General features: G+C 40.3%; 1 long non-coding RNA gene across 1 annotated transcript in view; it reads left to right on the plus strand.

Annotated features, from left to right (window-relative positions):
* Nucleotides 1–1,289: 1,289 nt before the first annotated feature.
* The window catches only part of LOC140210322 (uncharacterized), a 33,099-nt gene continuing 10,257 nt past the window's right edge, over nt 1,290–24,131 (plus strand). Inside the window, exons 1-2 of the long non-coding RNA XR_011889216.1 lie at nt 1,290–1,454; nt 2,337–2,439. This is a non-coding gene — a long non-coding RNA (uncharacterized lncRNA). The remainder of the gene's footprint in view (nt 1,455–2,336; nt 2,440–24,131) is intronic.

Consider the following 24,131-nt stretch of genomic DNA (forward strand, 5'->3'; position numbering starts at 1 on the left):
TGTAAAAAGGGCCCATAGGATCATTCGGGACCCAAACCATCCCAACCACAATCCATTCCAGCTGCTACCATCCAGGAAGCGGTACCACAACGTAAAAGCCAGGACCAACAGGCTCCGGGACAGCTTCTTCCACCAGGCCATCAGACTGATGAACTCATGCCGATTTGAGTGTACTCTATATTACATTGACCGTTCTATTTATTATAAGTTATTGTAACTTACTATGATTGCACATTGCCCATTTAGATGGAGATGTAACACAAAGATTTTTAACTCCTCATGTATGTGAAGGATGTAAGAAATAAATTCAATTCAATAGATATTTTCCATGTTCAAGGACACAGTGATTGGTATGGCATAAGATCAATGATGAATTCATTATTTATTTATTTATTTGTCTATTTCATTGACTTTTTGTTTATTTATTTAGCGAGACAGCGCAGAGTAGGCACCTGCAGCCTTTCAAGCCACCCTCCCCCAGCAACCCCACAGCTCCAATTAACCATAACCTAGTCGTGGGACAATTTACAACGAACAACTAACTTACCTGGAGAATGTGCAAGGGAACCGGATGATCTGGAGAAAATCCACGCATTCCCCAGAGGGGACTGACCATGGAGCTCATTTTTATTTGTTTAAAGAATTATAGTTATGTTATTAATATTGTGTCAAATTCAGTCAAAGAAAAATAGTACATAAAGATTGATCAAATGTACTGCATTATTAATCACCCTTAGCAGACTTTGAACTAGGTGATTCAATTAGTCAAACAGAGATTGAGGTTGAAATACAAGTTATATTGAATTGAACAATTCTTTCCAAACACAGTACAGATTTTGGCAAATCTGAGCACTGAGCAGATCCTAATTCAATGCTGATTTATGCTAAGTCATCTGTCTTATTCAAAGAATCCATGGGGTTAGCTGATGTGGGAACACCCTCCTAATATATTACTTTTCTGAGCTTAATGGGTCAAGCCACATCGTTGAATAGCATATGGGGAGCTTTATCCTGCATGGACAGATATTAGAATACAGTGAAATGTTTCTGGTAAGTATGTTTTAGATTACATTTTACTCTGCACATTAGAGAATACGGTAAATTCAACTTGGAACTATGCTAGATGGGAATTCAGACCAAAGATATTTTTCCAGTTCATAATCATTGCCAGGATGGGCTCCATGCCAAACATGCAGCTTTGTTGCATTTTCCTTTATGAATCAAATCCATTCATTTTGCTGCAGGGATAATTTTACAAGTTCACACACCCAGAATGGAGCCTCATTCTCCAGAAGTACATAGTTCGAAAATTTGGCCTCACGACCGTTTTCATCCTTTTGTTTTAATGGACTGAAAGCAATATGCAATGTCTCCAAATCCTCAACATCAGCTTCTGCCAGACAGAGCGCCACAACGAGCACGTAAATTCCTCAAAGGAACCATTTATAAAAGAGGTTGGTGATTTAAAAGATACACCTTTTAAAGTCCTAAATCATCAAAGGAGATTTTTTTTAATAAGGTTACAGAATTATAACAAATCCAATGTATTTTTGTGAGTCATACTCAGAAGTTATTGGAATTACTTGCAGAAGGTTTCCCAAACTCCATTCACTAATTCCCTTTCCAGTGATGACACTTTTAAGAGGAAGCTTTGCAAGGAAAAGAGATCAAAAGATCATGATGATTTTCTTCTATTGTATTGGCGATACAGTGACATGGTTTTCTCTTAGATCCTTTTGGTTTCCTCCCATATCTAGTCATCCAGCTGATCGACAGGCAAAGCAGCCAGCATAACTAAAGACCCCTTCCACTTTGGACATTCTCTCTTCTCCCTCCTCCCATGGGGAAGAAGATATAAACGCCTGAAAGCACATACCACCAGACTCAAGAGCAGTTTCTATCCCACTGTTATCCAACTCCTGAAAAGATCGCTTGTACAATAAGATGTACTCTTGGCCTCACAATTTGTCTTGTTACGATCTTGTACTTTAACATTTCCCTGTACTGCAATCTGTGAAGCAGATTGATGTCTCTTCCCAGTGAACAAAATTCCCCGCCCCACCATTCTCTACTCTGACTTTTTAACTTCTCTCTTGCATAGGACTTCCCCCTGGGTCCCCACCTTGCTCCCTTACCCCTATTGTCCACTCTCCTCTCCTATCAGATTCTTTCTTCTTTAGCCGTTGACCTTTCCCACCCACTCATCTTCACTTATCATCTTCCAGTCAGCCTCTTTCTCCTCCCACTACCATTTAGTTCAGACATCTGCCCCCTTCCCTCTCAGTCCTGAAGAAGGGTCTTGGCCCAAAACATCAACTGTTTACTCTTTTCCATAGATGCTGCCTGGCCTGCTGAGTTCCTCCAGCATATTGAGTGTATTGCTTTGGATTTCCAGCGTCTGCAGACTTGCTCGTGTTCGTGAGTTACTGCAGTCTTTCAGTAAGTTTTACACTTCATTCTGCATTGTTGTTGTTTTTACTTTATTTTATCTCAATGTACTGTATAATGATCTGATCAGTATAAACAGTATGCAAGTCAAGCTTTTTAGAGTATCTTGGTACATATGGCAATAACAAAGCAATTCCAATACCATTTGTGTGGAAGGACAATCAGCGCAAGTTGATGGACAGTAGAGAGAAAGTAATTACAGAGAAGTCAATGAGGGAAAGGGATTGATAGAATGCTGAAAGAGCTGAATGAGCCAGGTGGCCTCCCAATATGCCAATATTACTGATTTGGAGCAATGATTATAAGCCCCTTTTAAGGTTACTTAACCAATCTAATATTCCAGTAACATCAACTTTAAACCTGCATGTGTGACAATGACAATCCCTTCTGCACAGTTCAGTCAGGGTTTGGCACTATCACAGCACTGCAATCGGCCCTTCAGCCCAACTCACCCATCATACAGAATCTGGATATCCCATCTGTACACTATGCTCACAGCCACTATGTCTCACACAGACGCAGTTAAGGGAGCTCTGGGTTCTGCAGCAGGTCAGAAGCAGGTAGCTACCCTGTCGGTTTGGCTATTGGATTATTTTTCTCTGGGTGTGGTTTATCCCACACTTTTCTCCAGACTCAGGCACTGACATGACAATTAGATTTTGGGAGTCTATCCAACAAATGTTTCTAGGCAACCAAAAGTCAAAGCCAAAGACATTTTATTATCAAAGTATGCATCATATATGTCACCATATACTACATTAAGATTAATTTTCTTGCAAGCATTACAATTCAACTTATGGAGAACTATAGATCAGCATAGACTGACAAACAACAATGTGCAAAAAAGACAAATTTGTGCAAATGAAAAACAAATAAATAGTGCTGTAAACATGAGTTGTCGAGTCCTTAAAAGTGGAATTAGTTCAGAGTTGAGGTGAGTGAAATTATCTATGCTGGTTCAGGGGCCTGATGATAAGGTAATAGGGTATGATACAGAGTAATAATTGTTCCTCAACAAGGTGGTATGGCACTTAAGGCTCCTGTACCTCCTGTCTGATGACAGTAGCGAGAAGAGATGGTAGGAATCCTTGATGATGGATATTATCTTCTTGTGGCAGTGCTCCTTGTAGTGTGCTCAATGATGTGGAGGGCTTTGCTGTGGTGGACTGAGCTGCCTCTACCAATTTTTGTTGGCTTTTCCATTCCTGGGCATTGGTATTTCCACAACAAGCTGTGATGCAAGGAGAATCAGAATCAGGTTTAATATCAGTGGCATATGCCATGAAATTAGCTCTTTTGTGGCCGGAGTACATTGCAATACATAATAATAATGTAAAAACTATAAATTACAATAAGAATCATATATTAAAAAATAACTTTAGAAGTGCAAAAAGAGAGGAAAAATATAGTGGTGTTCATAGGTACATTGTTCATTCAGAAATCTGACAACAGAGGGAAAGAAGCTACTCCTGAAATGTTGAGTCTGTGTCTTCGAGATCTTGTACCTCCTCCTTGTTGGTAGCATTGAGAAGTGGGCATGTCCTGGGTGGATACACGTTGTATCAAACGTACAGGCAGGTAGGCAGAGAGGGGTAGGGTAGTTCTGTTGGTAAAAAATGAAATCAAACCATTAGAAAGAGGTGACATACTGTAGGAGCAGAAGATGTAGATCCTTATGGGCAGAGTTAAGAAACTGCAAGGGTAAAATGAATCTGATAGGAGTTATATACAGGCCTCTGGACAGTAGCCGGGATGGGAGATACAAATTTACAATGGGAGATAGAAAAGGCACGAGAAAAGACAATGTTATGATAGTCACAGGGATTTCAATGTGCAGGTGGATTGGGAAAATCAAGTTGATGCTGAATCCAAGAGAGGGAATTTATAGAACGCCTATGAGACAGGTTTTTAGAGCAGCTTGTGATTGAGCACACTAGGGGAAAGACATTTCTGGATTGGGTGTTCTGTAATGAACCAGAATTGATTAGGAAGTTTAAGGTAAAAGAACCTTTAAGGTGCAGTGATCATAATATGATAGAATTCACCCTGTAACTTGAGAGGGAGAAACTAAAGGCAGATGTATTAGTATTACAGAGGAGTAAAGGGAATTACAGAGGTATGAGAGAGGAGCTGGCTAGATGGGGACACTAACAAGGGTGACAGCAGGACAACAATGGCTGGAGTTTCCTGAGGCAATTCAGAAGATGCAAGATTGATAAATCTCAAAGATGAAGATGTAATCTAAAGGGAGGATGAAGCAACTGTGGCTGACAACGGAAATCAAAGGCAGCATGAAAACAAAAAAGAGGGCATTTAATATTGCAAAAATGAGTGGGAAATTCGAGAATAAGGAAGCTTTTGAAAATCAGCAGAAGAAATCTATAACATCCATAAGTGGTGAAAGGATATAATATGAGGGTAAACTAACCAATAATATAAAACAGATACCAAAAGTTTTTTTTTCACATATGTGTAGAGCAAAAGAGAGATGAAAGTAGATAGCAGACCACTGTAAAATGACACTGGAGAGGTAGTAATGGAGGATAAAGAAATGATGGACAAAAATAATAAGTATTTTGCACCAATCTTCACTATTGAAATTGGCCAGAATTTTGTGAGTGTCAGGGGGCAGAAGCAGGTGTCGGACAAGTTGTTTGGAAAGTTGAAAGGTCTGAAAGTAGATAAGTCATCTAGATCTAATAGTCAACACCCTGGAGTTTTGAAGGAGTTATCTGAAAAGATTCTGGAGGCACCAGCGATGGTCTTGCAAGAGTTTTGAGATTCTGGAATGGTTCAAAGGATTGTAAAATTACAAATGCCACTTCACACAAGAAAAGAAGGAGGCAGAAAAATGGAATTTATAGGCAAGTCAGACTGACTTCAGTGGTTGGAAAGATGTGGGAATCCATTATTGATAATGTGGTTTCACAAAAATAATTCCATAACTGTCATATGGTGCGCATCTGATGGCTCTGGGACTGTATTACTAAAATTCAAAAGAATGAGGGCTGACCTCATTGAAACCTACCAAATGGTGAAAGGCCTTGATAGAGTGGACGTGGAAAGAATTTTTCCATTGGTGGGAGAGTCAAAGACCAGAGGACACAGCCTCAGAATAGAGGGACATCTATTTAGAATAGAGATGTGGAGGAATTTCATTAGCCAGAAGGCAGTGAAGCTGTGGAATTCATCGCTACAGACAGCTGTAGAGGCCAAGTCACCGGATATATTTAAAGCAGAACTTAATAGGTTCTTGATGCCAGGCAGGGTTGTGGAATGTTCCTGTTGCTGGATGTGGGAAGCAGAGAAATGTCCACTGTCCCTGAAGACTACAACTGCAAGAAGTGCATCCAGTTGCAGCTTCTAATAATCCATGTTAATGAATTGGAGCTGGACTTGGATGAGCTCCGAATTTAGGGAGGCTGAAGTGGTGATAAATAGGACATACAGAGAGGTAGTTACACCCAAGGTGTAGGATACTGGAAACTGGGTGACAGTAAGCAAGGGGAAAGGGGTTAATGAGCCAGTGCAGAGTACCCCTGTGGCCGTCCCCCTCAACAGCAGGGATATCACTTTGGACACTGTTGAAGGGGCATGACCTAGCAGAGGGACGTCACAGCGGTAGAGTCTCTGGCAAAGTCTGGCTCTGTGGCTCAGAAGGGAATAGGGAGAAGAGGCACACTGTGATGATAGGAGATTCATTAGTTAGGGGAACAGACAGGTGGTTCAATGGAGGAGAACAAGACTCCCAGATGGTATGTTGCCCTCTGGGTGCAAGGGTCCAGGACATCTTGGATTGAGTCCACAGCATTCTTAAGTGGGAGGGCAAACAGCAAGAGGTCATGAACCACATTGGTACCAATGACATGGGTAGGATGAGTGATGAGGGCCTGCAAAGGGAGTTCAGGGAGTTAGGTGCTAAGTTCAAGGGCAGGATCTCCAGGATTGTGATCTCATGATTGCTATCCATGCCATGTGCTAGTGAGGCCAGAACTACTTTATACTTTAGTTTACACTTTATACTTTATTGTGGCCAAACAATTGGTACTAGAACATACAATCATCACAGCGATATTTGATTCTGTGCTTCCCACTCCCTGGATTACAAAAATCAAATATTAAAAATAGTAAAAATTAGTAAATATTAAAAATTTAAATTATAAATCATAAATAGAAAATAGAAAAATGGAAAGTAAGGTAGTGCAAAAAAACCGAGAGGCAGGTCCAGATATTTGGAGGGTATGGCCCAGATCTGGGTCAGGATCCGTTCAGCAGTCTTATCACAGTTGGAAAGAAACTATTCCCAAATCTGGCCGTACGAGTCTTCAAGCTCCTGAGCCTTCTCCCAGAGGGAAGAGGGATGAAAAGTCTGTTGGCTGGGTGGGTCGTGTCCTTGATTATCTTGGCAGCACTAGGAACTAGAACTAGAACTAGCAGAACTAGGAAGATTAGTGAGATGTTATGGAACTGAGAAATAAGAAAGGTATGACCACATAAATGGGGCTACATGATAGACCACCAAACAGTCCTAGGGATATAAAGGAATATATTTGTAGAGAGATTGCAGATTGTTGCATGAAACATAAGCTTCTTATAGTTGGTGATTTTAATTTTCCACATATTGACTGGAATCCCATACTTTAAAAGGACTAGGTGGGACAGAGTTTGTCAAATGTGTTCCGGAAAGTTTCCTTCATCAATACATAGACATCCCAATGAAAGAATGTGCAATACTGGATCTGCTATTAGAGAATGAAACAGGGCAGGTAACAAAAGTGTGTGCAGGGGATCACTTTGCATCTAGTGACCACAATGCCATTAGTTTCAAAGTAAATATGCAAAAATATAGGTCTGGTCTGTAGGTTGAGATTGTAAACTGAAGAAAGGCCAATTTTCATGGTATCAGAAATGATCTGGCAATTGAGGATTGAAACAGATTCTTTTCTGGCAATGGTGTACTTGGTAAGTGGCAGGCCTTCTAAAGTGTAATTTTGGAAGTATAAAGCTTGCATGGGCCTATCAGAATAAAAGGAAATACTAACAAGTGCAGGGAACTTTGTTATTGATATTGAGGCCCTGGTTAAGAGGAAAAAGGAGGTGCATTGCAGGTTGATGTAGTCATAAAGAAGGCAAGACAGTGGCTATACTTTATTAGGAGCTTAAAGTGATTTGGCATGTCAACAAATGCACTCAAAAACTTCTATAGATGTACCGTGGAGAGCATTCTGACAGGGTACATCACTGTCTGGTATGGACGGGCTACTGCACAGGACTGAAAGAAGCTGCAGAAGGTTGTAAATCTAGTCAGCTCCACCTTGGGTACTAACCTACAAAGTACCCAGGACGTCTTTAGGGAGTGGTGTCTCAGAAAGGCAGCGTCCATTATTAAGGACCTCCAGCACCCAGAGCAGCCCTTTTCTCACTGTTACCATCAGATAGGAGGTACAGGAGCCTGAAGGTACACACCCAGCAGTTCAGGAACAGTTTCTTCCCCTCTGCCATCCGATTCCTGAATGGACATTGAAGCTTTGGACACTACCTCACTTTTTTAATATACTGTATTTCTGTTTTTTGCACATTTTTAATAATCCATTCAATACGTGTAATTTACTTGTTTATTTATTATGTTTTATTTTATTTTATTTATTATTGCTATTTTTTTCTGTCTCTGCTAGATTATGTATTGCATTGAACTGCTGCTGCTAAGTTAACAAATTTCACGTCACATGCCGGTGATAATAAACCTGATTCTGATTCTGAAGTATAGGCAGGTAGAAACAAAGGAGGTGATAATGAATTATAAGAAATATAAGAGAACATTTAAGAAAGAAAGCAGGAGAGCTAAAAGAATGCATGAAGTTGCTCTAGCAGACAAGATGAAGGAGAATCCTAAGGGATTCTAAAGATATAGATAGATGTTTTATTGATCCCAAAGGAAATTACAGTGTCATGGTAGCATTACAAGTGCACAGATATACAAAATCTACAAATACTAGAAGAGAAGAAAAAAGAAAAAATAAGTTACCTCAAATTTTCTAACAGGAGGGAGTCATCTCTTCTCAGTCTATAGGTTGACTCATTATAGAGCCTAATTGTAAAGCGTAAAATGATCTCATATAGTGCTCTTTGGGGCAGTGCAGTTGTCTTAGAAACATAGAAACATAGAAAATAGGTGCAGGAGTAGGCCATTCGGCCCTTCGAGCCTGCACCGCCATTTATTATGATCATGGCTGATCATCCAACTCAGAACCCCGCCCCAGCCTTCCCTCCATACCCCCTGACCCCCATAGCCACAAGGGCCATATCTAACTCCCTCTTAAATATAGCCAATGAACTGGCCTCAACTGTTTCCTGTGGCAGAGAATTCCACAGATTCACCACTTTCTGTGTGAAGTAGTTTTTCCTAACCTCGGTCCTAAAAGGCTTCCCCTCTATCCTCAAACTGTGGCCCCTCGTTCTGGACTTCCCCAACAATGGGAACAATCTTCCTGCATCTAGCCTGTCCAATCCCTTTAGGATCTTATACGTTTCAATCAGATCCCCCCTCAATCTTCTAAATTCCAATGAGTACAAGCCCAGTTCATCCAGTCTTTCATCATATGAAAGTCCTGCCATCCCAGGAATCAATCTGGTGAACCTCCTTTGTACTCCCTCTATGGCAAGGATGTCTTTCCTCAGATTAGGGGACCAAAACTGCACACAATACTCCAGGTGTGGTCTCACCAAGGCCTTGTACAACTGCAGTAGTACCTCCCTGCTCCTGTACTCAAATCCTCTCGCTATAAATGCCAGCATACCATTCGCCTTTTTCACCGCCTGCTGTACCTGCATGCCCACTTTCAATGACTGGTGTATAATGACACCCAGGTCTCGTTGCACCTCCCCTTTTCCTAATCGGCCACCATTCAGATAATAATCTGTTTTCCTATTTTTGCCACCAAAGTGGATAACTTCACATTTATCCACATTAAATTGCATCTGCCATGAATTTGCCCACTCACCCAACCTATCCAAGTCACCCTGCATCCTCTTAGCATCCTCCTCACAGCTAACACTGCCACCCAGCTTCGTGTCATCCGCAAACTTGGAGATGCTGCATTTAATTCCCTCATCCAAGTCATTAATATATATTGTAAACAACTGGGGTCCCAGCACTGAGCCTTGCGGTACCCCGCTAGTCACCGCCTGCCATTCTGAAAAGGTCCCGTTTATTCCCACTCTTTGCTTCCTGTCTGCTAACCAACTCTCCACCCACACCAATACCTTACCCCCAATACCGTGTGCTTTAAGTTTGCACACTAATCTCCTGTGTGGGACCTTGTCAAAAGCCTTCTGAAAATCCAAATATACCACATCCACTGGTTCTCCCCTATCCACTCTACTAGTTACATCCTCAAAAAATTCTATGAGATTCGTCAGACATGATTTTCCTTTCACAAATCCATGCTGACTTTGTCCGATCGTTTCACCGCTTTCCAAATGTGCTGTTATCACATCCTTGATAACTGACTCCAGCAGTTTCCCCACCACCGACGTTAGGCTAACCGGTCTATAATTCCCCAGTTTCTCTCTCCCTCCTTTTTTAAAAAGTGGAGTTACATTAGCCACCCTCCAATCCTCAGGAACTCGTCCAGAATCTAACGAGTTTTGAAAAATTATCACTAATGCATCCACTATTTCTTGGGCTACTTCCTTAAGCACCCTGGGATGCAGACCATCTGGCCCTGGGGATTTATCTGCCTTCAATCCCTTCAATTTACCTAACACCACTTCCCTACTAACATGTATTTTGCTCAGTTCCTCCATCTCACTGGACCCTCTGTCCCCTACTATTTCTGGAAGATTATTTATGTCCTCCTTAGTGAAGACAGAACCAAAGTAATTATTCAATTGGTCTGCCATGTCCTTGCTCCCCATAATCAATTCACCTGTTTCTGTCTGCAGGGGACCTACATTTGTCTTTACCAGTCTTTTCCTTTTCACATATCTATAAAAGCTTTTACAGTCCGTTTTTATGTTGCCTGCCAGTTTTCTCTCATAATCTTTTTTCCCCTTCCTAATTAAGCCCTTTGTCCTCCTCTACTGAACTCTGAATTTCTCCCAGTCCTCAGGTGAGCCACTTTCTCTGGCTAATTTGTATGCTTCTTCTTTGGAATTGATACTATCCCTAATTTCTCTTGTCAGCCACGGGTGCACTACCTTCCTTGATTTATTCTTTTGCCAAACTGGAATGAACAATTGTTGTAGTTCATCCATGCAACCTTTAAATGCTTGCCATTGCATATCCACCGTCAATCCTTCAAGTGTCATTTGCCAGTCTATCTTAGCTAATTCACGTCTCATACCTTCAAAGTTACCCCTCTTTAAGTTCAGAACCTTTGTTTCTGAATTAACTATGTCACTCTCCATCTTAATGAAGAATTCCACCATATTATGGTCACTCTTATCCAAGGGGCCTCTCACGACAAGATTGCTAATTAACCCTTCCTCATTGCTCAAAACCCAGTCCAGAATAGCCTGCTCTCTAGTCGGTTCCTGGACATGTTGGTTCAAAAAACCATCCCGCATACATTCCAAGAAATCCTCTCCCTCAGCACCTTTACCAATTTGGTTCACCCAATCTACACGTAGATTGAAGTCACCCATTATAACTGCTGTTCCTTTATTGCACACATTTCTAATTTCCTGTTTAATACCATCTCCGACCTCACTACTACTGTTAGGTGGTCTGTACACAACTCCCACCAGCATCTTCTGCCCCTTAGTGTTACGCAGCTCTACCCATATCGATTCCACATCTTCCCGGCTTATGTCCTTCCTTTCTATTGCGTTAATCTCTTCTTTAACCAGCAACGCCACCCCACCTCCCCTTCCTTCATGTCTATCCCTCCTGAATGCATGAATATCCCTGAACATTGAGCTCCCATCCCTGGTCACCCTGGAGCCATGTCTCTGTGATCCCAACTATATCATAATCATTAATAACAATCTGAACTTTCAATTCATCCACCTTATTACGAATGCTCCTTAGTCTACTACTAAAAGTGCTCCTCTGTTCAGCTAAGGTGACATGCAGAGGGTGAGAAATATTGTCCAGAATTGCCAGGATTTTCTGTAGGGTCCTTTGTTCTAACACAGCCTCCAGTGTGTCCAGTTTGACTCCTAAAGCAGAGCTAGTCTTTCTAATCAGTTTATTGAACCTGTTGGTATCACCTGTGTTAAGACCATTGCCCCTGCACACCACCATATAGAAGATTGTACAGGCAACAACAGACTGGTAGAGCATGTGAAGGAGAGGCCTCCATACTCCAAATGACCTCAGTATCCTCAGGAAGTAGAGGTGACTCTGGCCCTCCTTGTACAAACTCTCTGTGTTGGTGCTCCACTCAAGTCTGTCAACCAGCTACGTGTAGGTCCTCACCATCAATAATAACAAGGAGCAGAGCAAGCTTAGTCTTCCTAAAGTCCATCACCATCTCCTTTCCCTTACTGATGTTGAGCTGCAGATGATTCAGCTTGCTCTATTTGACAAAGTCCTCCACCAGGACCCTGTATTCAGCTCCCATCCTCCCTTTATACACCGAAGTATTGCTGAGTCATCAGAGAATTTCTGCAGAAGACATAACTCAGTGTTGTTTCTATATGTTAAGAGCAAAAGGATTGCAAGTAACAAAATAGGTTGTCTTCAAGATCAGAATAGTAATCCAGGTGTGGAGCCAAAGCAGATGGAGGAAATCTTGAATACTTTTGCATCTGTATTTACTCAGGAAACAGATATATAGAAGCGAGGCAGAGTTGCATCAGCTTTTTGGACCCTATACAGATTAAAGAGGAGGAGGTGTTTGCTATCCTGAAGCATATCAGGATGCATAAAACCCCAGGGCCTGACAAGGTATTCTCTTGGACCCGATGGAAGGCAAGTGCAGAAATTGCCGGGGCCCTAGCAGATGTACTTAAATCATCCTTAGCAACAGGAGAATTGGAACATAGCCAGTGTTGTTCCACTATTTAAAAAAGGCTCTAAACAGAAACCAGGAAACTCTCGGCCTGTGAGTCTGACATCAGTCGTGGGAAAGTTATTGGAAGGTATTCTAAAGGACTGGATATATACAGTGGCATGCAAAAGTTTGGGCACCCCGGTAAAAATTTCTGTTACTGTGAATAGCTAAGCGAGTAAAAGATGACCTGATTTCCAAAAGGCATAACGTTAAAGATGACACATTTCTTTAATATTTTAAGCAAGATTACTTTTTTATTTCCATCTTTTACAGTTTCTCTATTTTTTATTATATAAATTGCATGAATATAAATACAAAATTCATAAAGGTACAAGTAATACAAATTACATTACATTTAAAATCACAGTAAAATGATCACAGTATCCCATAGTCCAAATCAATCATGTAGAAAAAAAATTGAATTATGAAATGAAATGGAATAAAATAAATTTTATTTTAAAAAATCTACCCCCACTACCAAAATGAGCTGGCTGGTAAAAAGAGAAGAGAAAAAAAAAAACCTTACCATATAATATTATTATAAAAATAGCTCAGATCCATACTTTAATAACAGTTCAAAAATTATGAAAATAACTCAGAAATGGTCCCCATAACATTAGAAAATCATGTTTAGAATCAGAAATCGAACAACGAATCTTCTGTAGATCAAGGCATAACATAACATCAGATAGCCATTAAACATGAGTGGGCGGGGCGGCCTCCTTCCACTTGAGCAAGATCGCCCTCCTGGCCATAAGAGACATAAAGGCCAATACCCGCAAATTAGATGGCTTCAGTATTGTAGTACTATCCTCAACAATACCAAACATGGCAGTCAAGGGATTGGGCTTAAAACTAACGTTGAAAAGTACAGAAAAAGTTTGAAATACATCTTTCCAAAATTTTTCAAGGCTCAAACATGTCCAAAACTTATGAATTAGTGTGGCCACTCCATTAGTACATCTATCACAGTAAGGGGAAATATCTGTGTAGAAACGAGAGAGCTTGTCTTTAGACATATGAACTCTGTGTATCACTTTGAATTGTAATAAAGAATGATGAGCACATAATGATGAAGAACTAATCAATTTTAAAATAATCTTCCAGCTCTCTTCAGATATGAAAATCTGTAAATCCTTTTCCCAGTCTCTTTTAATTTTATCTAAAGAAGCCTTTTTCAGTCCCAGCAGTAGACCATAAATGTAAGATATTGAACCGTTGTCAAAGGGTTTTAGATTAAAAATTGAATCTATTATATTCTTATCTGGACTTGTAGGAAATGTATGTAACTGAGATCTTAAAAAATCTCTAATCTGTAAGCAATGAAAAAAGTGGGTATTGGAAAGGTTAAATTTCGTTGAGAGTTGCACAAAAGAAGAGAAATTTCCTCCATCAAACAAATCCAGAAATTGGTTAATACCCAATCTATCCCATTCTTTAAAAAAATAAGTCAATTATAGATGGTTTGAAAAAACAATTAGAAAAGATGGGACTCGAAAGGGAGAACCTCAATAAACTGAAATGTTTTCTAAACTGTAACCAAATCTTCAAAGTATGTTTGACTACCACATTGTCAGTTAGTTTATTTAAAGATAAAGGAAGCGAGGATCCAAGTATAAAAATAATGGAAAATTTCACAACAGAGTTGACTTCCAAAGAGACCCATAGAGGACAATTTTCATGGTTAATGTAATATATCCAGAACATAATATTTTGTATATTAACTGCCCAATAATATAACCTAAAATTGGGTAAGGCAAAGCCTCCATTCTGTTTGGTTTTTTGAAGATGAGCTTTATTGATTCGAGGTTTTTTATTCTTCCATGTATAGGAAGAAAGAATTGAATCCAAAGTGTCAAAAAAAATTTAGGAATAAAAACAGGCACAGCTTGAAAAAGGTATATAAATTTAGGTAAGATATTATTTTCAATAGAATTAATTCAGCCGGTGATAAAGAGAGAGGTGACCAATTAGAAGGTTTTTTAAAAAAAACATAGTTCATTAAAGTTATAAAATTTTCCTTAAATACATCTTAATAATTCTTAGTACTTTTTACTCCTAAATACATAAATTGTTTTCTCAAAATTTTAAAAGGAAAGTTAATATCAGCTGGTATGAAATTGTTTAAAGGAAATAGTTCACTCTTACATAAATTTAATTTATATCCTGAGGACTTACTAAAATTAGTCTGTAAACGGAACACAGATGGTAAAGAGGTTGTAACATTAGATATAAAAAGCAATAAGTCATCAGCATAAAGTGACACTTTATGAACAGTGCCTCTCCTTAGAATACCAGTAATCTCTTTAGACTCTCAAAGCAATTGCTATGGGTTCTAATATCAAATCAAAAAGCAGAGGGCTCAAAGGACAACCTTGTCTAGTCCCATATTGGAGGTTAAAGGGTTTAGAATTCTGAAGATTAGCAAGAACCTGAGCGGAGAGAAATAAATAATTTAATCCAATGAATCAAATTGGGCCCAAAGTTAAATTTTTCGAAGGATTTACAAAGATAATTCCATTCAACTCTGTCAAAGGCCTTCTACGCATCCAAAGTTAGCACATATTCCGATATTTTCTTAGATGGAGAGTGCATAACATTTAACAAACGCCGTATATTAAAATGGGAATATTGATTTTTAATAAATCCTGAGTGATCATCCGAAACTATAGAAGATACAATATTTTCAAGTCTATGAGCCAGCACTTTAGATAAAATTTTAGTATCAAAATTGAGTAAGGAGATAGGTTTATACGAAGAACATTCAGTAGGATTCTTATTCTTTTTAAGAATAAGCAAAATGGAAGCTTCGTAAAAAGACTACGGTAATCTTCCTACCTTAAAGGAATCTGTAAGGGCAGAACATAAATGTGGTATAAGCAAGGAGGAAGAACCTTATAAAACTCTCCAGAGAATCCATCGGGTCCTGGGGATTTCCCAGAGTGCAATTCTCAAATAGCCTGAGCTTTTACGGTTTCAAAATAACAAAACAGGAAAAGGGCCTGAAGCAAAAGTTTGGACACCCTGCATGTTCAGTACTTAGTAACACCCCCTTTGGCAAGTATCACAGCTTGTAAATGCTTTCTGTAGCCAGCTAAGAGTCTTTCAATTCTTGTTTGGGGGATTTTTACCCATTCTTCCTTGCAAAAGGCTTCTAGTTCTGTGAGATTCTTGGGCCGTCTTTCATGCACTGTTCTTTTGAGGTCTATCCACAGATTCTCGATGATGTTTAGGTCGGGGGACTGAGGGCCGTGGAAAAACCTTCAGCTTGCACCTCTTAAGGTAGTCCATCGTGGATTTTGAGGTGTGTTTAGGATCATTATCCTATTGTAGAAGCAATCCTCTTTTCGTCTTCAGTTTTTTTGCAGATGGTGTGATGTTTGCTTCCAGATTTTGCTGGTATTTACTTCAATTCATTCTTTCCTCTACCAGTGAAATGTTCGCTGTGCCACTGGCTGCAACACAAGCCCAAAGCATGATCGATCCACCCCCGTGCTTAACAGTTGGAGAGGTGTTCTTTTCATCAAATTCTGCACCCTTTTTTCTCCAAACATATCTTTGCTCATTGCAGCCAAAAAGTTCTATTTTAACTTCATCAGTCCACAGGACTTGTTTCCAAAATGCATCAGGCTTGTTTAGACGTTCCTTTGCAAACTTCTGATGCTGAATTTTGTGGTGAGGACGCAGGAAAGGTTTTCTTCTGATGACCCTTCCATGAAGGTCATATTTGTGCAGGTGTTACTACACAGTAGAACAGTGCACCACCACTCCAGAGTCTGCTAAATCTTCCTGAAGATCTTTTGCAGTCAGACAGGAGTTTTGATTTGCCTTTCTAGCAATCCTATGAGCAGTTCTCTCAGAAAGTTTTCTTGGTCTTCCAGACTGCAACTTGACCTCCACCGTTCTTGTTAACTGCCATCTCTTAATTACCTTACGAACTGAGGAAACGGCTACCTGAAAAAGCTTTGCTATCTTCTTATAGCCATCTCCTGCTTTGTGGGCATCATTTATTTTAATTATCAGAGTGCTAGTGAGTTGCTTAGATGAGCACATGGCTGCTGATTGTTGGGACAAGGTTTGAGGAGTCAGGGTATTTATAAAGCTTTGGAATTTGCATTACCTGGCCTTTCCTAACAATGATTGTGAATAAACCATAGCCCTAACAAGCTAATTAAGGTCTGAGACATTGGTAAAAGTTATCTGACAGCTCAAATTCTCCTGGGGTGCCCAAACTTTTGCATGGTGCTCCTTTCCTTTTTTTTCATTCTAAAACTGTACAAAACAAAAATAATACACTAATCTTGCTTAAAATATTGAAAAGAATGTTTCATCTTTAACTTTACGACTTTTGGAGATCAGTTCATCTACTCACTTAACTATTCACAGTAACAGAAATTTTGACCGGGGTGCCCAAACTTTTGCATGCCACTGTAAGTATTTGGATAGACATAGACTGATTAAGGATAGTCGGCATGGTTTTGTGCATTGTAGGTCATGGCTAACCAATCTTATAGAGTTTTTTGAAGAAGTTACCAGGAAAGTGGATTAAGGCAAAGCAGTGGATGTTATCTGCAAGGCATTCGACAAGGTCCCACATGGGAGGTTGGTTAAGAAGGTTCTGTCACTTGGCATTCAAGATGAGGTAGTAAATTGGATTAGAAATTGGCTTTGTGGGAGAAGCCAGAGAGTGATTGTGGAGGGTAGTCTCTCTTACTGGAGGCCTGTGACTACTGGAGTGCCACAGGGATTGCTGCTGTGTCCGTTGTTGTTTGACACCTATATCAATTGTAACGTTCCGTTATATTGGCTCGTGTATGTCTAGGGGAATCCAGCCCAGCACCCACCTCAACACTCCCCACAGGGTCAGTCGCCGCCCAAATCAATCACAACATCAATCATCAGCCAGCACACCCAGTAAATTTTAACAAATACACTTTATAGATATTACTAATTCTATGACATTAATATACATTTGATACAGAGAGGAAAGTAGTGAAAAAAAAGGCGCCAACACTTACCAAAGTCCAAAGTCCAATTTCTTCGCGCGCTACCGTTGGAGCTCAATTCGACTTCAGACGACCACCCGAATTCCGTCGACTCACGGCTCGGGAACACCCTTAGTGATCGACCGGAGCCTCTCCGCAAGTCCGCGGTCCTCCTCGTCTCTCCTCCGACTCCCCGCCAAAACTCAGTCCACAGTCATATCATACAGCATGGTATCCGAAAACAAAATGATACATAACCACCCATTGGCTAATACAACCCTGCTATCTCAATTTAAAGTAAAACAAACTGCTAGCGCAAACTCTCTTCAGCGTTAAAGCACAACAAAGCCGCATTCCCCAGATTAACATAACAAAGTCGCCATTTTATATGTAACAAAAGAAAGACCCTGTACACAATGATCTGGATGATAATGTGGTTAACTGGATCAGAAAATTTGCAAATGACACCAAGTTTGGGGGCGTGGTGGACAGCGAGGAAGGCTATCATAGCTGTACCAGCTGGAAAAATGGGCTGAAAAATGGCAGATGGAATTTACTGCAGACAAGTGCGAGGTTTTGCACGTCAGTAGGACCAATCACAGTAGCTCTTACACAATGAACCTTAGGGCACTGAGGAGTGTGGTAGAACAAAGGGATCTTGGAATACAGGTCAATAATTCTTTGAAAGTGGCATCACAGGTATATAGAATCATTAAAAAAAGCATTCGGCACATACATTAGCCTTCATAAACCAAAGTATTGAGTACAGGAGATGGGATGTTATGTTGAAGTTGTATCAGATGTTGGTGAGGCCTAATTTGGAGTAACATGTGCAGTTTTGGTCACCTACCTACAGGAAAGATGTAAACAAGTTTGAAACAGTACAGAGAAAATTTACAATGACCTTTTTGGGTCTGGAGGACCTGAGTTATAACAAAAGATTCCTCAGACAATTGAGAGGAGATTTGATAGAGGTATACAAAATTATGAGATGTATAGATAAGGCAAATGCAAGCAGGCTTTATCCACTGAGGTAGGATGGGATGGCAACCAGAGGTCATGGGTTAAGGGTGAAAGGCGAATAGTTTAAGGGGAAAATGAGGGGAAACTTCTTCACTCAGAAGACGTGATAGTGTGCAATGAGCTGCCAGCACAAGTGATGCATGTGAGCTCGATTTCAACGTGTAAGAGAAGTTTGGATAGGTACACGCATGGTAGGTATATGGAGGGCTATGGTTCTGCTGCAGGTTGATGGGAATAGACAGCATGGACTAGATGTGCTGAAGAGCCTGTTTCTGTGATGTACTTCTCTATGAATCTGTGAATCGGTGATTAGTAAGGGTATCACAGGTTATGGGTTTAGGGAGGGTAATGGGGTTGAGAGGGATAATAAATCAGCAATGATAGTATGATGGAACAATGGGCCAAATGGTCTAATTCTGCTTTTATACATTATGGCCTTTTAGTCTAAATGATGAATGCCGCCTTTTTAAAGCGTCCTTGTTGCGGGGAGGCTAGTGCCCATGATGGAGCTGGCTGAGTTTACAACTTTCTGTAGGTTTTTCCAGTCCTGTGCGGTGGCCCCTCCACACAAGATCGGAACCAGAATCAGGTTTATTATCACCAGCATGTGACGTGAAATTTGCTAACTTAGCAGCAGCAGTTCAAGCAATACATAAACTAGTAGAAAAAAATAATAAAATAAAACTAACAATAACAATAAATAAATAATAAACAAATAATTCAATTTTGTATGTTGAATAGATTTTTAAAAACATGCAAAAACAGAAATACTGTACATTAAAAAAAAATGATGCAGCCAGATTGAAAGCTCTCCGTGGTACATCAGCTGAAATTTGCGACTGTTTGGTGATATAGCAAATCCCCTCGAACTCCTCTTTGTAATCACATATATACTGTATAACTTGTCAAAGTTTTGGGTGATGTGTCTAATCTATACAAACTTCTAAGAAAGTAGAGACACTACAGTGCCTTTTTTGTAATGGCATTTACATGCTGGTCCCAAGAAAGATCCTCTGATAGGATATAGCCAAGTAACCAAGAGAAATGGTCTCCCCGGACCTCCTGTCCCATGATCCTCTCGTATCCCTTTTGCCAATCACCTGTCCAGCTCTTGGCTCCATCCCTCCCCCTCCTGTCTTCTCCTATCATTTTGGATCTCACCCTCGCCCTCCCACTTTCAAATCTCTTACTAACTCTTCCTTCAGTTAGTCCTGACGAAGAGTCTCAGCCTGAAACGTCGACTGTACTTCTTCCTAGAGATGCTGCCTGGCCTGCTGCGTTCACCAGCAACTTTGATGTGTGTTGCAGAGAAATGGAATTGAGTGTCTCAGGGTCAGAGATCTGTGTTATTTGCAATGCCTGCATAGGTAATATCGGCTGCCACTGGATTTCAAGAAACCAACAACACTGTACATTACAGAATTCAACAGGGTATTTAGAATGATCATTTAGCTCCCAGAAAGTTGTAAGATTGTTGTTAATATTTATGGCAACAGCGTAACAGAGGAAATAAGTACTCTCACATTGGTATCTCATCACACTTTAGCAACCTTTTAAAGTTCAAAGTAAATTTATTATCAAAGTACATTTATGTCTCCATATACAACCCTGAGATTCATTTATCTTGTGGACCTACTCAATTAATCTGTAATAGATTCCTAATCATAACAGAGTCAAGAAAAGACCGCTACCACTTCAGAGTTTAACCAGTGTGCAAGAGACAGCAAACTGTGCAAATACAAAAATAAAGAAATAATATTAACAAATAAATAAGCAATAAATATCGAGACCATTTTGTGGCAACATTTCAATGATGGCGCAAGTGAAGTTGCGTGAAGTTCACCTGACCCTTGGTCTATGCAGCCGTATAATAAAAATAGTCAAGAGAGGGCAAGGTGAAATCAAGTGTCACTCCCAGATAGTTCAGAGCTGTGGGTCAATATATCACCATGTATTTAACATATCACTGAAATGGCATGCATACCCCACAATCCAGCTTTTCATGTTTCTCCTCATTGCTCATAGCGTATTACAACATGGTGCAACACATCCAGGCTGACCGAAGTGCCCACCTAAGCTGGAATCATTGACCTGCATTTGGCCCATGTCCTTCTACTCTCCAAAAACTTATCCAAGTGACTCTCAGATGCCACAACCACAGTCACTGGCAGCTTGTCCCACATACTTACCACCCTCTGTGTAAAGACGTTGCCCCTCAGATCCCTTTTAAATCTTTCTTCTCACCGATGCCCTCTTCCTTTACTTTGGGAAAAGGACTATGTCCCTAATGATTGTATACACCTTTATAAGGTTACCACCCTGTCTCCTATGATCCACGGCATAAAATCCTAGTCTGCCTAACCTTTCCCTATAAATCAGGCCTTCAAGTACTGGTAATATTCTCACAAATCTTCTCAGTGCTCTTTCCAGCCTATTTATAACCTAATTTTTACTACTAACCTCAGAGATTGTACTTTCACTGAGCTCGGTCAGAAAATATCACACAATGATTTAGATGCCTTCCACAGTCATGGAGACCTATTGCTGTGTGGTTCATTTCACCAACATCTCAAGTTAATCTGAGACGGCATTGCCAACAGTCCTTTCTTGAGCCGTTACAGTTCATTCAGTCAACTAAAGCTCTTGTAACAGAGAATGCATAATACTGTGACAAATACAGATAACAGAAGAATTAGCTGACAAGGTTACTGTGCATACAACAGAACTGCCAAGTTCTTACTAATATTTCCTTAACAATTCTAACACATAAGTGTCATGGGATAAGTTTGATGAATATCAGCCAACACATTTTAATGATGCAAGGAAATAGTTTAACAGGGCCAGAATTGGTTACTAATGTTGACCCTTGATCTCCTTTTGTTATTGTTCGTGATTGCATTCACAGGGACTTCAAGGATTCCTTTCACCAGTGGACTGTTAGTTGCTTTGCCTGGATCTGATCTGTCAGTAACATCTTTAAAACAGATCCATTTAAATGGATGCTGATTTGTCAATTTGATTGATTCTAATCCATTACTGGGAAAATGTCACGTGCACATACTATATTTAGCTGTTCAGGCATCTTATGACACAGAATGAGTCCATTCAGCCCACGGTACCTGTGATAGCTCTTCTTCAGAGAAATCCAATTTCCCATGACTTTGGAAGTATTTCCTATTCAAATTTTTATTCAATATCCTTTTTAAACCTACCTTTGAATCTTGCTCCATCTTCTCTTGAAGCAGTGTATTTGCATCATCGTTACTGACTGTGGGTAATGTTTTGCAAAATTCAGCTGACCACAGGTTGGGTCAGGCCTGATGAACCAACCTATAGAGGTGACAAAGAACTAGGTACTTCAGTTGTGTTACTTTCCTTGTGCTCAATCAATAGGAAGCGAAGATTTAAATTTCTTGCATAATCACAAGGAGATGTGACTGTGTAATTCACCAGCTCCAATAGACAAGAAAAGTACTGTTTATGGTTGTTTCTTTAGGTAAAATGATATGATAGCTAGAGTGAAGCCTGTTTAGGCAATTGAGCCAATGGTCCATGCTGTGCCAGTATCTAATGGAACTGTGGGTGGCACTGTAGCATAGTGACTATCATAATGGTTTACAATTCCAGTGATCAAGGTTCATTTCCCACTGCTGTCTGTGAAGAGTTTGAATGTTCTCCTGTGACTGCGTGAGTTTCATCTAGGTGCTCCAGTTTCTTCCCACATTCCAAAGATGTAATGGTTGGTAGGCTGTGGACATGCAATGTTGTTGCTGGGAGCATGGCCACACTTGTGGGCTGCCCCCAGCACATCCTCAGGCTGTGATGGAGGCGACGAATTTCACTGTACGTTTCGGTATTTCAAAGTTCATCCGTTCGTTATATATCGTGTCTTAGGACGTGGGCGGACATGGTCTTTTCATAACAACGATTGTTCTTGGCAAATTTTTCTGCAGAAGAAGTTTGCCATTGTCTTCTTCTGGGCAGTGTCTTTACAGGACAGGTGACCCCAGCCATTATCAATAACCTCAGAGATTGTCTGCCTGGCATCAGTGGTCACATCACCATATTTCAAAGTACTTGTGCCAAATAAAGCTCATTTACTTGCTGAGAACCATTCTCTAACATTGTCCCAATAACTGTGTATTTGCATTTTGAAAGCTCTGTATGATTTTATTTTCTTTATCACCCCAGGAAGTGTGCTCCAAATTAAAATGCGTACTGAAGAAAATTTCCTCCATATCCCCAATCAGAGAACAGCCAAAGGCAAAGAGCAAACTGTTAGAGGAACTCAGCAGATCAAGTGGCATCTGTTGGGAAGAAAGCAATTGTCAAATTTTCAGGTGAAGGTCTCTGCGCCAGGACTGCTTTTAAATCCTTTCCCCCTACAGGTGCTGCTTGATACACTGGCTTTCTCTAGCAGTTTGTTTTCATCTCCGAATTTCAGCCTCTACAGTGTATTGCGTTTTCAAAGAACCGCTAAAACTGAAATTCATGAAATTACAGATTATTGGGAAACAATTTAAACTGCAGGTGACAGGAAATCAGGATAATGGGCAAGTATTCTAATTTTCAAGAAATAATTTTGAAATACCATGTTGATCTATGGTCACGTCTGAAATATTTACTATTGAGTACAGTTTAATTTGATAAATCCTAATTTACTAATTAAACAAAGAAATGTGACAGAGTCATCACCATCATTATGTATGCGTTGTATGATGTAGGCAATCATGGGCCCACAACCATGATTGTTCTCGGCAAATTTTTGTTTCAGAAGTGGTTTTGCAATTGCCTTCTGGGCTGCGTCTTTACAAGATGGGCGTCCCCTGCAATTATCAATTTCCTTTAGAGTTTGTCTGCCTTGTGTCAGTGGTCGCATAGCCAGGACCTTCTGTATGCACCATACAACTGTCCACCACCTACTCGCATGGTTTCATGTAACCCTGGTCAGGAGACTAAGCCGGTGCTACACTTGCCCAAGAGTGACCTGCAGGCCAGCAGTAGGAAAGAGTGCCTTACACCTCCTCTGGTAGAGACGTATCTCCACCCCACACCCAGGTGGTAGATTAATATAAATAGAAACATAAGAGCACAGATATTAATAAATTAGTCATATGGTGAAAGCTGTGAAATCAATTATTAATGTTTGCAAGTATCCAGTGATGATTTGCTCCAACGATTAGATCAGTCTAAATAGAGGAGAGAGATTGAAAATCTGGCTGAGTGGTGCCACAACATCTTACTCAATACCAGCAAGACCAAGGAGCTGATTATTGAGTTCAAGAGGAGGAAACTGGAGGTCCCTGAGCCAGTCCTCATCAGGAGATCAGAGGTGGAGACGGTCAGCAACTTTAAATTCCTCATTGTTATCATGTCAATGAATCTGTCTTGGGCGCAGCTCATAGGTACAATTTGGAAGAAAAGAGGTCACTGCCCCTACTTCCTTAGGAGTTCGTGAAGATTCAGCATGACACCTAATACTTTAACAAACATTTACAGATGTGTGGTGGAGAGTAGTTCCTCCAGCGTGTTGTGAGGGTTGCTTTGATCCCAGCATCTGCAGATTATTTTGTGTAATGGAGAGTATGTTGACTGACAGCACCACAGCTGGTATGGAAACACCAGTTCCCTTGAACAGAAGTAGTGGATATGGCTCAGTCCATCATTTATGTTACGT

The sequence above is a fragment of the Mobula birostris genome, chromosome 15 (genome assembly GCF_030028105.1).
Source record: "Mobula birostris isolate sMobBir1 chromosome 15, sMobBir1.hap1, whole genome shotgun sequence".
Classification (NCBI taxonomy): domain Eukaryota; kingdom Metazoa; phylum Chordata; class Chondrichthyes; order Myliobatiformes; family Myliobatidae; genus Mobula; species Mobula birostris.